Below are 16,460 nucleotides of genomic sequence, written 5' to 3'. Positions count from 1 at the left end.
CAATAATATATCTAGGTATAACATAAAACTAAAATAATCGTAATTTACGTGTCAGCATATTTTTTGTGGGTTTTTATGAAAATATGCATGCATGAACCGATAAATTCGTGTAGGGTAAGCCGCCCAGTGAATGCACACTTAAGGACTTTGGATAATTGTAAAATTTCTAAAAAAGCATAGGTATTCTTATAGTTCTTTTAAAAAATATTGTACTTATCTATAACTTATGAAGATTAAAATGAATTTAATAGATATAATGTGCAACCCATATCTGTTTAATAAAAAAATAATATATAAATTAACAAAGAAAAGCCCAGTAATTGAACACGGAATCTAAAGTATGAACCTGAGAAAAACCAGTAAATAAACTAAGCATATTAAACATATTAAGCATTTATTATTCAACAACGACAACCATAAATGTCAGTACAATTAATTGTGTATAGCGATGTTATTACTAATTTTATGACATTGAATATGATTTTTCTGAAAAAATACGAAAATTTCGAAATTTTGTTAAACATTAAAGTTGCTCATTTATCTGCGCCACATCACAAAAAATTTATTGTACTGTTAATATTCCTTTTTGAGAAGTAATCATAGATAAAATAGTTAAGGTCTACTTTTCAACCATAATACATTATTAAATTCTTTGGTCCATTCATAAGATTAAAAATGCTGGTTTATTAATTGGTACCGTAGTGTTAAAAAAACTGTTCAAATACTAGCTATAAGCTTTTTAATACATTTACATACATAAATATCGACATTACAGCTATATATTATAATCATTAAAGGGTATAATAATAAATAAATATATTATAACTAATCTAAAGAATAAACACACCGTTTATTAATTGAATTAACCTCCATTAGAAAGACCACTTAATGAACACTGATATTTAACGTTACGGCACAAAAAACATACGAATAAAACGATATCTAACCTTTATAATCTTCAGTTACTTCAGCAAAGTCAATAATTGGGTAATGCAGGGAAGAGGGTAGAAAAGTCACAATTAAAATTTCGGACCACGCACACTCTTTAGTACAGCTAGGAACAAAACTTCATGAACAAAAAAGTCGGCCGAATATCAGCCCACCTCCTTGGCTACTGAGGCAGAAGGGGGTTTCTGAAGTTGTTTTCATATGAATATAAGTATTGTCAACGTATAAAAAAATCCCTACTCCAGATCACCCAATCACCGTATCACCCAATTCTTATGATTTTAAAATAATAGAGTTTTGTTCATTCACTGGGCGGCTTACCCTACCAAGTCGCAATGGCCGACCGGTTCAACTGAGGGTCGGACCGACTTGAGAAGCTCTTCCCTTTCAACCGACATAATATGGGGACACTCCCAGAGGATGTGATCGGCATCCTGCAATTCGCCACATAAGCAAGTCGGAGATTCTATTAGGCCAAACTGACTTGGAAGCAAAACCACTGTGTCCGGTTAAGAACTGAAAAGTCAATCAGGCTATCTCCATGCGCCACTTTATATTAGGAAAAATCAAATGCGTTTGTCTGCCGTTGGAAGAAGTGGTCCATTTCCCCTGCCACGCACGCAGCGCCGTGTTATAAGCCAGGTCGCGTACAATAACCGTTCGAGCGCACCGGCTCATGGATCCAAGGACAGGCAACGCGTCGGTAAAGGCGGCTCACGTGGTGCAGTGGGTTAGGCGCTGGCCTTCCACCCGAGAGTTCTGGGTTCGATTCCCGGTCATGACACAAACATTTATGTGTTTTTCTCAAAGCCTGGGTGTTTGTGATGGTTCAAAATTACTAACAACCACCTCGTACGAAAAAGCAGGGACATGGTTATTAATAATTCTATAAAAAAAAAAACGCGTCGGTAAAAGTCGTCTTATAAGCCTAAGTGAGGGCAAGTAATGCTGAGCGTTGACCGCTGAGAAGAGATTTCCATGATAACATGTACTGGCGGCATATCCAATGATTCATTCCTTTTCGGTAGTATAGTGGTAAGTATTTCTGCCTGTCAGTATGATACAGTCGTGATATGGATATGGATATAAAGTGCATTTAAAATGTTTTTCACCAGTACATTTTCACAGTTTCGAGCATCGATATGAACATACATTCCATTTTTAAGGTTTTTTTTACCAGAATGTGTCATTTCACATACTCTAAAATAATAATGATGCGAGAAACTATAGAAGAATACATGACATTTACAGGTGTGAATCATTTTTAAGCTTTTTCAAAAATTTGCGTATCAAAAAACTGCATTACAAATGCCGCAAATCAGAATACGTGAGAAATGTACTCATCTTCCCAAATAACTACAAAATCATATATTGAAGTTAAAAGGTCTTCACCAGTATTTATACGTCTACATTGTATGTGTTTTAGGAGTACTACTTGGCAAACATCTATATGAGCATACGGTGAATTAATAAGATTATTTACCAGTATATTTCACTTCATGTCTTTTAAGATTACTAAGTTGCGAGCATCTATATGAGCATAACTTGCATTTATGGGGTTTTACACCTGTGTGTGTCATTTCATGGTTTTTAAGATTACTAAGTTGCGACCATCTATATGATCATACTTTGCATTTATGAGGTTTTTCACCTGTGTGTGTCCTTTCATGTTTTTGAAGACTACTAAGTCGCGAGCATCTATATGGGCATACATTGCATTCATGAGGTTTTTCACCTGTGTGTGTCATTTCGTGGTTTTTAAGATTACTTAGTTGCGAGCACTTATATTGGCATACTTTGCATTTATAAGGTTTTTCACCTGTGTGTATCATTTCATGTTTTTTAAGACTACTAAGTAGCGAGCATCTATATGGGCATACCTTGCATTTATGAGGTTTTTCACCTGTGTGTGTCAATTCATGCTGTTTAACAGTACTAAGTAGCGAGCATCTATATGGGCATACCTTGCATTTATGAGGTTTTTCACCTGTGTGTGTCATTTCATGTTTTTTAAGACTACTAAAATCCGAGCATCTATATGGACATATCTTGCATTAATGACGTTTTTCACCTGTGTGTGTCATTTCATGGTTTTTAAGATTACTAAGTCGCGAGCACCTATATGTGCATACTTTACATTTATGAGGTTATTCACCTGTGTGTGTCATTTCATGGTTTTTAAGATCACTAGGTCGCGAGCATCTGTATGTGCATACCTTGCATTTATGAGGTTTTTCACCTGTGTGTGTTATTTCGTGGTTTTTAAGATTACCAAGTTGCGAGCATCTATATGGACATACTTTGCATTTATGAGGTTTTTCACCTGTGTGTGTCATTCCATGTTTTTGAAGACTACTTAGTTGCGAGCACCTATATTGGCACACATTGCATTTATAAGGTTTTTCACCTGTGTGTGTCATTTCATGTTTTTTAAGATTACTAAGTAGCGAGCATCTAAATGGGCATACCTTGCATTTATGAGGTTTTTCACCAGTGTGTGTCATTAAATGTATTTTAAGATTACTAAGTAGCGAGCATCTAAATGGGCATACCTTGCATTTATGAGGTTTTTCACCTGTGTGTGTCATTTCATGTCTTTTAAGATGACCTAGTTGCGAGCATATATATGGACATACCTTGCATTTATGACGTTTTTCACCTGTGTGTGTCATTTCATGTTTTTTAAGACTACTAAGTTGCGAGCATCTATATGTGCATACCTTGCATTTATGAGGTTTTTCACCTGTGTGTGTCATTTCATGGAGTTTAAGACTACTTAAGTGCGAGCATCTATATGTGCATATCTTGCATTTATGAGGTTCAACACCTGTGTGTGTCATTTCATGGAGTTTAAGATAACTAAGTTGCGAGCATCTATATGGACATACCTTGCATTTATGCGGTTTTTCACCAGTATAAGTCATTTTATATGCTTCGAGATGATTTAGTTGCAAGAATAAATTTTCTTGGTTTTGGTCAGGAATCACGCCCGTGTGAACCTTTTTGTGACTTTTCAGAGCACTTCCGCATCCAAAAACTGCGTTACAAAAGCTGCAAATCAAATTACGTGAGAAATGAACTACTCTTCTTAAAATAAGTCGAAGTTCCTTCGGAGTCGATCGTTCTGACATTTCTCTTTTAATATTTTGTTCATCTATCGTCACTTCTGAATACTGTGTCATTCTATCTTGGATTCCATCAGGCGAGGATTGTTGACACCTGTCTATATCGTGATGCTTTTTGAAAAAGCCTTTAGTAGAAACCTAGAAAAAACAAAAATAATCGTCAATATTATTCTAAATTAGATATTTAACTGTTCTATTTGAGTTATTTTTTTCAAAGCTTATGCCTTTCAGCATCTTCAGGCATTATAAGTGTAGTTAAAATGAAAATGACGTTAAGAAATGGTAATAGTACCAACATAGATATAAATACAAATAATGTTACGAAATGATCCATAAATATTTTTATTTTATATTCACCTACATGTAACATCGAAAAACAAATGCACAAAATAGACGATGACACAATTTTTGTGGTACTGCTCTTGGTAATATGTATGAATCTATAATAATTTCGAATGCAAAATTTTAAAATAATAATTTAAGAACACCAGAATAACGTACATACTATGAGGCAGTTTTGCACCTTGTTCAATAAAACCACATTGTAAGCTTCGAGTAGTAACTAGTAATTTACGTGTCAGTGTGTTAATTGAGAGTCTCCATAGTGTCGGAAAATGCTAAAGGCGAAACCAATGTCACAAACAATATTCAAATTGAGAGAATTTATATTCAAATTTCATCAAGTAACCTCGATCAACAGTATAAAAAATGATTTGATATATTATACTAGAACCATCTTGAAAAACTAGAACACTCACGATTGCCGCGCGGCTTAAGCGTTATCGTATTGCGTCGTGGGTACCAGGTGTGAGTCAGAGTTTGAACCTAATTCGTTGAGCAAGTGGCTGACAACCATTTCTCGTAAAAAGAAAATCTGTTAAGACAATCCTCTACTCTGTGGAGGCACATATGATCCTATTAGGATCGGACATGGTCGAAAGAAAAGAGAAAAAGAACCATCTTATCTTGGCTACGATTATAAACTTTTGTATGCAGCGTTACATACTATATCGGGGACGTAGATTTATACATGAAAGTGCGGGAGAGAATTTATATTCAAATTTCATCAGGCGACTTCGATCAACAGTTTAAACAATATTTTAATATATCATACTTCTGAATTCCTGAGGCCACGCATACTAAGCGTCGCATAGGGACGGCAGTTATCCAAATAGCGACAGTCTCGAGAAGGAATGACTCGGTTTATATAATTTACACATATAAATTGTTATAGCATAAATATTTTGTGAATTTATAATAAATTCAGTTTACCGGTTGAGCACATCTGATATTTAAATAATGCTCTGAGTCGTATTTTGCTAAACAACTTAAAAACGGACCTGCGCAGAAGCACATTTACTTTCGTGCGCATATAGTAGGTGTATAAATGCTGTGACCTTGTGTGAAAACTCTGTTTTACACGAGACAATAGTATACTAACAGTGTTTAATGAAAACCTCATCTCTATCGGGGTATGACAAAGATCCTTTACAAAGACAAGCACGAGAAATTATTGTTTTTAATTTGACCGAATATTTAAAAGTGATGAGAAGCAGTACAATTTTATGATAAGTAGATATATTTTTTATATGGAAAATGTTTTTCACAGTTTGCGTTTTATAACAACTTTACTGAAATACCAATAAAGCTATTATTTGAAAATTATAAAAAAATGTGATTGCGTCATCGATATATTTAATATGTATACTGATAACTTCTACTAATTAAGTCATAGATAGAGCCCGATGCTCAATCGTCTGTCATAACTAAAATGTATTTACAACAAAACACTATGCAGAAAGCCTTTCATAGTTATGATCGAGTTGTCTATGGTCCACCAGATCTGCAATAGCTTCGTTCCGTTTTTCTATTGAAAATAATACAATATATAAAAAAATTCTCTTTTTATAATTTAGGTAAATTATTTTGTAATTGTTAAACGATGACAAAAATATGAAACCTATTCAAAATAAATTCAATAATTATACATACACAATTAATATTTAATTAAAATGATTTAATGTCTCCGCAATTAGTGAATAATTTAAGATACTTTTTGATCCATGTTTTTCCCGATACGGAAACACTTGCCGTATAAATCGACTGCCTCATGTAATAACACACCAATTCGAAATAGTGTGTTTTATGTTTTTTGAGCTATTGTTGCATAGAAAAAAATACCACACCAGCCAATTTTTTTTTGGATTTTTTTCTCGAAAACCACCCAAAATACTGTTTAAAATAATACTCGTAAGTAGAGTTATGATTATATAACATTTTTTGTAAAATCTTAAATTACATGGAATAATAATCCACTTGTAGTTGGTGTGTTATTACTCGGAAAAAATATACATGCTCCCTACACAAATCATTTTAGTGTATCATTTAACTATGATTTCACCGTGGAATATGACACTAATTCAACTTTCACCTTGAAATCTCGCCTTTATCAACATATAACAACACTGTATTGAAAAATCATTATCCTTTGTAATGAATCGCACCTACTTTCATTATCACAAATTGCTTTTGTTATTGTGTACAAATGACTAATTTTAATATTATTATTAATACTATCGGCCTATGGTAGGTACTATTGGAATTTGAATTTAAATTCTAATGGATTTAAGTTATGAACTATTCCATTTAATTAATATGTCGCCAACTAGATCTTGGCGAATATTACAATAAGCTCAAGAGACTAATAAAATAAAGGATGGAAACAATAAAAAAATAAATCTCCTATTTCAGACAACATATTTTTAGGTTATAATTATAAATGATTCAACCTTAAATATTCTGTCTGTACTATTGGCTCCTATAGGATTTTCAATGTTTATAATATTCTGTGTTTCGTAATATAAACTATAACGTCTTCCTATCATTAGTAAGCATCGTATAAATGCATATTTGCACCATTAGTTTCCAATTTACAACCTACAATAATTATTCTTCTTGTATTGATTCCATGACGACTTGTGATAAGTAAATAAGGTAATACTTGCCTATTTTTGCACATGTGTTGACCTTTTTACTATACTTTTATGATAAATATGGTAGTAAAAAAAGTCTAAAAGGTTTATTGCATGTTTGGGTGAAAATTGGATAGTCCAGGTTGATTTTATCCCCATTTGAAGACTCCGAATAGTCCTAGTGATCCTGGATTGTCGGGTTTTAGTTGTTCTTCCAGTGTGCCATTATGACGGAAAATTTTGGAGGAGATTTGGGAATGATTGATGATTTGATCGAAGAAATTACGAAATCTCCAGCAGATCTTACACAGAATGAAATATATCGCTCTATTTTAGAGCATATTAAATAACAGTATACTTCTGTCAGTACTTTGCCACCTTGAAACATAAATGCACTTGTAGACATCACGTCATCAGACATGACGTTGTACCTACTTAGTGCATCTGTACAAAGTATTTTCACTATAAATTGACACACTTGAATCGAGAAAAAGAAGAGAGCTGTAATTTAAGACTTGTGTAAAAGGAAGAAAGCCAAAAAAGCATTCAATTCAGGTGAAGAATATGTGAATGAATATAAGAATATTTGAATACCATGGAAGCAATATGTAAAAATTCTTGCCAATTCAAATATGTGCCCAAAAAATGAGTGAATCCGAACGTCAAGTTAGTTTTGATTCATTTTGTATTATTGGCAATCATGAGAAACAATGGGATTACATCTTACGATATGACAAGTCAGTGCAAAAGAAAACCCAAAAACTACCAGCTTCTTTAAGACGTTTAAAAGCACTTATTTATGGTTTGTCATGCAATAACGAAATAATAAAAGTATGTAAAACTATGTTTTTACAAACACTTTCAATTTCAAATATGTGGGTGGTGAGTGCTTTTAAAAAAAGGAAGATTCAGAATTGCTATTGTATAGTCAAGGCAGGTACAACAACCGTTCTCATGCACTCAAGGAAGCAAAAAAAATAGTATAATTGAACATGTTAATAATATATTTCATAAGAAAAGAATCCCACTATGTTAGAAAAAATAGCCAAAAAGAATATTAAGACGAGAATTTGAATATGGTGAAAATGTTTCCCCAATATAGCATATGATTTGGATCAAAATAATATCAATTTCCAATTGCTACTGAACGCCAATATAAAGGCATATTTTTCTCGTATTTCTTCGTCTGAACAGGAACGGAAACAATAATTGAGTAAATTAAATATTTAATAAAAAATAAAGTGATTATCAGCAACATTTATTATTTACAGAACGTTCGAGAGAGATGAAACAGGGTGATATAAATCGTGCAAAAGAAAATCACATTACAACTGTTACAGCATGTTTTGATTTACAAAAGTTTTAACTGTGTCACACAATGAAGTATTAATGTCATTGGTGTCACAAAGTGAAGTATGAGTCTTTCATTATAAGAGAAAATAATATGCCATCTATAATCTCACTGTTCATGATAGGATGGCTATTAATTGTTACATTTGGCATCTACAAACAGCTAAGTGAGGTGCGATAGAAATAAGTAGCTGCATAGAAGTATAGAAGTCTTATAAGTACTATTTTTACATATTTTAAATCTAATTTTAAGAATACAGTTGTATATTATATGATAGTTTTCCTATACTTAATTTAAAAAAGTTTAATTTACATAACGTTTATAATGCTGCAACGTAATTTACGTAAAATATATAGGCAACAAACTATCCTATCATTTCTTAATTTATACTACCAATCATTATTATGTTGAGTGGAATATTCATTAAGTAACTTTGCAATTATTTTACTATAATATTATGTTCTGTAAAACAATTTCCTCAAACTGACTGAATGGTTAAAATACAGTTTATTGCGATAAAATATTGTTTAATTAAAAAATCTCTTCATATTCCATCAGAATATCTAAACATATTTTTGGTTTAATCAAATATCATCGAGAGAGAAAACACTAAGAGCACATAGTATGTCATTCCCCGTAAAAGTCAAAACAAAAATCTCTCTAAGTCGAGATATTTAAGATTATCTTTCAGAATTAGCATGAAAAAAAACACCATCTCAAGTTACGTGGTACTTTTTTTATGAAAAAAAAAATAATTACGTGGAAAAACACACCAAGTATAGATATATACACCCTCTAAAAATATATAAACGGGAAAAATCACACCAAATCTAGATGTAATATTTTAGTTGTCAAACTTAACGTGGAAAAACACATTTAGGGTATTATTTCCCAAATTATTGTCTTGCAAAAGTTGATTGTATGCTTAAATGATACTCTATTTAAAGATATAAATTATAATTTAAATAATATTTGCACATAATAAACGGCTTTTGCTACACATTTTTTTGAATGGTTTTTTTGCTCTCCTGAAAAGTTGATAATTTAGAGTTAGTGTGTTATACCATGAGGTAGTCGAAATGTCAGATGATGTCCTTTACAATTATTACAAATTTAATTTGCTATGATGAGAATGATTATATAAAATGATTAAAACTCATATTACCATGTTGGTGTGTAGGTAACTAGGTATTAATATATTTCAACTACCTATCTATTGGTTTAATATTACATAAGTATCTAAATCTGAATAAGAAAAGTTAATTTATAATTCATAGACACTGATGTTTCAATTCGATAATCGGTTTTACTAAATAAGTAAGACATGTACAGAATCAACGAAAGTAAAGGAAAGTATGTCGTAATAAATGTCACGGATATTTAATAGTTGTTCAACAGTTTTAATTTGCAATAGGTAATTAAAATATCGTATACCTACTGTTATGAAATTGTACCTACTCATAACATAATAATAATAATATATACTACCTACCTAATAATGAGTACCTAATGAATGAGTTAAGGACTGTTGACAATTATTCACAATATAATATTATTGTAAGTATTGTGTTTCAATCGAAAACAAAAGATCTCTGTTCTCTATTTTCGAGATTGTACATTATCGGCATTTGGCGCGAATTCTACCAAGCGTACATCACTGTTTGCAATAACTGCAAACTGTGTACAAGCATATTCTGCATGCAGGTACATGCCAAATGAATTAAAACTATCAATATCCATATTGAGATCAATAATTGTTAATGAATTTGATTGTATAGACTGTTTTATAGATATGCGAATTTATTTTAACAGCAGCTGTCAGTGGTAAATGGTAATACAGAAGGGGGCGTGTTTATAACAACAGTCGTCTATGGTTAAGGATTCTTTAGTTAAATAGTTACCATATGGATTTCGGTTACTTACCAATTTTACTGTAAGTACGAATTGAGTATCGGGCTCTTAGTTTGTGTTCTCCTAATTATTTAATGAATACATACATGCAGCAATACAAACAGTTAACGTGGCCTTAATGAATGTTTTCTTCAAAACTCAATAATTACCCAGTATTAATCAACCGATCATAATAATTAAGATAGTAGGAGTACGGAGATTTATTGAAATTTTAAACGTCAACCTTTGATAAAATTCGGCGAATAGAGAAGCAAATGTTACAATAATTATAAAATTAAATGTACCCCATGTCCTGGTATGTAATCTGAATGCGAACATCCGGGTTGAGGATCTCCATCAGAAAATGGTGGCATTTCGTCTTCAGTGAATTCGCGCATTATGTCAGTCTCAGCTTTGATACCAGTGACACCCGTCGCAGAGAACTGAAATAAACAACGTTTCATATAACATGTTGTCAATAAGTACATATTATTAATATAACAGATTAAAACGTTATTATCTAGGTGAAAGTAGGCTGTTAAGATCCGACATAAATAGTGCACACTAAATATTATCAGGCATTCTTATCTGTTTTCATTAAATTAGTATTTAAAATTCCATTAAACCCTGCCTAAACTAAACCATAATATCGCAGTTAATAATAAGCGCTATCAAAAATTGATTTACTATTGCCAATCGGCTTTTGTATTTTAGTATCAAAGTAGGTTTTATAAAATGTAAATTTTAGAGGTAATTTAAAATGCACGTTAATTACTATCGATAAGCCGCCTGGTCATTACGCACCATGTGCGTCTTTAGCGTCAAATGACTTAATTACTGTAAGTATGTACTTTTTTACCTTTTTTTCTAAAAAAAAATATTTTGTTTGTTATATTATATTTTCGCAGAAGCAGTGGCGGCCGGTAGTCTTCAGAATAGCATTTTCTGGTAGTGCACAATGGTTTACCTTCTATAAAGAGAAGATCTTTTTCTTTCACCCTCTCACTACCCAGCATTCGAGCATAGGGCAAGCACAAGTTCGCGCCACTTCCCTTGATCCATCGCCAACTCTTGCGCCTCCCGCCATGTCAGACCTGCACCACGTAGGTCGCTTTTGTGGCACCGTTGCAGGGTGAGTGAGGGCCGGCAATGGTGACGGAACCCTTGAGGCTGTGCCATAAGGGTACAACGTGTCACACTTTTTGGCGGCATCCGGAGCACGTGTCCTAGCCACGTAAGGTCGTAAAGCGTTTTTTCATGATTGCCTCAATCACCGAAGGCTACCGTGTTCTCTTACCGACTTCTCAGAAGGTAAATTAAATATGTCTTTGTTTATTTATACTATTTCTCAAAAAAGATTTGAACAGCAAGAATGATTTAATATCAATAAAGAAATATAAATGTCACAGTTTATGGCTTACGCTCTGAGCGAACAAAGCTTTAGCCAAATAAATAACCGCTGAAGTGTTTTGTGAAGTGAATGAATTTGAGTGGTTTAGAAATAAACGCGGCAGGTTTGTATTTTCGTAAAATGTTGGCGATTCATTAAATATTTTAACTGTAAAAATATTAAAAATTAACTCCCCAACATAGTTATAAAACAGAAACTAGCGTTTTAGTTTCTAGAGTCCTTCGTTTCGTGCGCCGATCTAAAAGTGTGTAAAAAATTCTACACAAAACGCCATTACAGGAACATTCGGTTACCGTTTAAGCATTCATTGTAATTCTGTGCAAACTGAACATCTATTTGGACGCAATCGTTTTGCGCTCATGAACGGAGAATTGTTAATAATACTGCTACATGTTCTACTTCGCGAAGTGAGTGATACACGTATGAATAACAATGAAAACTTGAGCGATGTCTTCAAAAATGCAGGCAGTGCGTTGCACTTGCATGGTATAAGAGGAGCCGGCGCTGCTCAGAAGTGTTTTCAAAATTATGTATGTTCAATATATAAAATACCATTAAAATGTTAATATTTTATAAAGGATGACATCAACACAAAAACGTTGATCTTCGGTTGGTGTTTGTAGAAGTAGAATCTTAACGACATAGGTAACTGCAAATTTCAGCCTTGTAGTCAATCCTTTCGCTGAATAAAGTGACGTTAACCGCCCACAACAAAACCGATGCAAAATTCCCGAAGTAAGTCCCGCAGTTCACACTGATCAGTTTAGCAACTTCTCAGAGTGAGCTTTGGATGATGAAAGTCGACCTAAACGGTCAAGAATAAATCGTAAATAAGTAGGTATTATAGAAAAAATTACATATGAATAGTTTCGTAAATTTTGTTGGTACTTCTCGCGTACATCGCGAATCATTATATATCTGAGATGTTTTATTGTATTATCAATTTGAAATCGCAGATCAAATTTAATCTGCAATTGCGATTGTATAGAATTATGTGAAAGCTGTACGTTTCATATACATTTTATTGTCACGCAAATTCACGCGAATATTGTCGCGCGACTTCTCTTTCCAACAGATGCTATACAACCCTTTGTGTTAGATATATTTAATCAATAAGATAATTTTAATGTTTGGGGGGTGACAGGGCCCCTTGCCCCCCCCCCCACCATGGGTGCGCCACTATGTTTGAGAGGTAAGATATTAATCGACGCAACGTATCTCTTCACTCTTCCTAATCAAATCTGATTGGCTCGCGTATCGCGAGAGAAGTTGTATGGAATATTAAAGATATCAAAATCCCTTATTTCCAAATCTTCTAGCTTTCTCGAAAGTAGCTAATTCGCTATCTATTAACTTATTCTATCTTGTGTAATTGCTGACCCCCATCTAAGAGTATGCTCTTAGCTCTTCACCTATTATTCTAGTGTCCACTGTGAGAAATGGTGGAAGTAGGCATATGAAATTCGCAGTATGCATACAGGCCATCAGCCTCTATCTAATCACCCCCCCTTATATCGGAAAATTACAACCGGTGCATTTACCCACGAATTTTCTTCTCGGTAAAAAGGGACGGGAGTTTTTTCCCTCTCTCGCAAAACTCCATCCCGATGTCCCTCTGGGCCACTATAAAAGAGGATAATATGTCTATACAAATCAGTTCCGTCCCAGTGATATTCTCCGAGCACGTGCAAGACTTCTCTGGTCTGCTACGCACTATTTGTTAACAGTTTCGGTATAATACGTACCCGCGAATAAAAACCTCTACTAGTTTTACTCCTCGCTAAACAGTCGTCACTCTTCTATGACGTCACACACACAGTAACCGCGAAACTAGTGCTCAACGTTACGATCAGCTGTTCTACTACGAACACAAAATAAATACGCGTACGATATTCTAAATTTAATCAAGACGCTTTCCTCTCAAATTAAAATAGTATTATCAAGTTTAAACTTTAACAATAATCATATAAAACTATTTTCAATTATAACTTTATGCCAAATCTAAGATTACAAATAATTAAATGAATAAATAGACATTTTACAGCTTTAACTTATAAACTGAGTTCCTCAAGTAAAAGACTATTAACTATATTTATATAAACATCTTATAAACAATTACGAGTTTTATTATAACTTTCTATAAGTTCGAACTCCGACCAAAGACAATAACTATAGGTTGTTTGTGAACCTATTACTGTGACTAATTAAGACTTTTTACAAGTCTAGATTAAATAAGTTAGTTCGTAGAATTCTTAATATAAACTATATATTTTTTATATTCTACTGTGACCTTGGCCCTAGACAAGAGGGCTGTGTCATTGACAATAAATGTCATTAAAATAAAGCGAGTTTTATACATCAGTGCCTATATTGGAGCACCATCGACGAGTGCATCTACCGTCTACTCCGATTCCTCACTAAGGTGATTTCCTCTCACGACACTTGAGCTAGTCGAACATAGGAGTTCGCCATATTTGACCCCCACACACATCAGACGCTGTCACCCCCAAGTAGGTGTGACGTCAGAGGGGCATATAATCGTTGGTGCCGATCAAAGAAGACTGTCAAGGAACGTCTCTCGACAATATGTCTGAGACGAATTCTACAGTTTTTTTGACATATTGTTCGGCGCGGAGCTGATACTCTGGAGATACTGGTAGTTTTGGGTAGCCTCCAAGGCAGATGAAGCGGAGGAAGAGCGACCAAGTAAAAGAGCTGACTGAGGGCAGCCTTCACACTGTCCTGATAGAAGCAGAGGATTGAGAGGAGCTGAATTTCTTGATCGCTCAAAAGATGATAACATGCCAAGGTGGTTACCATCCTCTGACCTCTACCATGAGGGAACGACTAAGAACTAATGGGAAACATTGAAAATATACAGATGAATTGTGCTTTTATTTAGCGATAATAACCGTTTACACGTAAAAGTGCTGACTGTCGCCAATCTCATTCTTAAATAGTAAGCGAGACGCCATGTTGTCATTTTATGCTACTTTTTGACATGTCGCCAAGATCGGTTAACTTCAAAATGAGACTGCGCAGTGTAGTTTGTTTTATTTCCTGCAGGTTTGCCAGTATCGCTCTACTGCGCAGGCGAAGATTTCAAACAAATACCAAATGTCGCGTGAAAATTCAGAAGCGAACTTTTTTGATTCATGCAAGGAATCTTGCATCTTGCACGATAATACATGTTTACATGTGCATTTTCTTTTTATGGCCGCGATAATACGTACTGTCAGCAGTAAATCAATGTACGTGTGAACGCGGTATAAAGCTAATAATTATGAATAGTAAAAAAAACTAACCTCAAAATTGCATATGGGATCGTCTCTATTCTCTTGCTTTACATAAGTGCTGGCGTCAGGATTATTTGGATGCCTAATCATTGGTGCATCAATCGAAGGTTTATCCTCTGCATTATACTGGTCTCCATCACAATATTCTCGCTTGACATCCATGTTTGCGAGGGTACATACGACATACACCTTCGTATCAACGTTTTCCAAACCATAGATACGTTCGCGCAGTGTTGCCATCTTTTTCTCACCGAAATTTATTAAATGGTCCAAGAAATTATAGTATTTCGGCAATTATTATTATAGTGCGCGTTTCCATTTTTGTTGAAAATGTACAAATGAGTTTATTTTTGTTTCTCGCACAAAAAAAGAGCTTTTGCGAAATTCCGAGGGCATTTATGGATCAATTCCGATTAAAAATTCTCAATGGCGAATTCAATAAAATCCATTTTAAAATAAAGTCAAGGGCTTTTTTATTTCTTTCGGGATAGTATTCTCTCGGCTTGCACACATTTTATATGAAACTTTCTAAATTACCTACCAACGAAAATATTCTGACAGGCCTTGTATGCCATGTAAGTAAATCTGAAATCGTTTGAAATTGTACGATTCTATATGCGCTAATGCAAGTTACTAGATGTCAAAAATCATATTTGATTCAATACTGCGGCAAATCTAGGATAATCATTAGGTACCTATATATAGAAACAGATCGATAGGTAGGTACCTACCCAAACTTTAGATAAAAATAATATCCCATTAAAAAATTCATTCCAGTGGTTGGTGTTATGGAATCGGGATCGGGATGCCACAGAAAGCACTCACTTCACTACATAAACTATTTATTTATAATGTCAATCATACAATAGGTACACCTTAAATTAAAATTCACAAATTATTATTAACGTTTAAGCAATTGAGATAGTATTAACAATTTATAAACATATTATACTATTTAATTCAATAATAATAATTACACTGGAGGAGTTGACGGTGTGATGGATTAATTGGAACTGATATTAGAACTGATTGACATGAGAAATATGGCGATAAATAGGAGTTTAGAAAGTATATTTATTAAGGTAACTTTTGTACTTGTTTTGATATTAGAGAAATGGAACTTTTATAATATTTGTTATATAATGTTATTTAAGTTAAACATGAATAGTTTGTCTTTCGATTGATAATAGGATATAATGGACAACATTGGCTAGACGAGCAAAAAATAGAAAAGATAATTATGTTAGGGGTGTAAACATAAATTGATTCATCAGGGCTTCTCAATGTGTAAGATGTAAAATATTAAGTATAAGAGTAGGTAGGTACATAACATTGGAAACAAAGTGTATTAATTAACATAAAAGGTTTAACAAGACTTTAATTTTTTGACGGGTTCGCGTTGTCTATTTAACTTTCGTTGTGCAAGCAAGCTGAGCAATGACACGTGTACATTTTTTAATTATATTT

At 33.6% G+C, this 16,460-nt stretch overlaps 1 long non-coding RNA gene across 1 annotated transcript; it reads right to left on the bottom strand.

The window, feature by feature from the left end:
• Positions 1–4,200: 4,200 nt before the first annotated feature.
• On the bottom strand, positions 4,201–15,195 carry LOC147077198 (uncharacterized). The gene is made up of 3 exons (XR_015069863.1): positions 15,003–15,195; positions 10,624–10,729; positions 4,201–4,211 (listed from the first exon to the last, which is right to left on the bottom strand). It is a non-coding gene; the product is annotated as an uncharacterized LOC147077198 (long non-coding RNA).
• Between the last annotated feature and the right edge of the window lie 1,265 nt (positions 15,196–16,460).

Source organism: Rhyacophila brunnea, unplaced genomic scaffold (assembly GCF_057557595.1).
Source record: "Rhyacophila brunnea isolate RB1 unplaced genomic scaffold, BYU_Rbru_1.0 scaffold_13, whole genome shotgun sequence".
NCBI classification, from domain to species: Eukaryota; Metazoa; Arthropoda; class Insecta; order Trichoptera; family Rhyacophilidae; genus Rhyacophila; species Rhyacophila brunnea.
The sequence above is the reverse complement of the archived record's forward strand: the minus strand, read 5'-3'. Positions and strand labels throughout refer to the sequence as shown.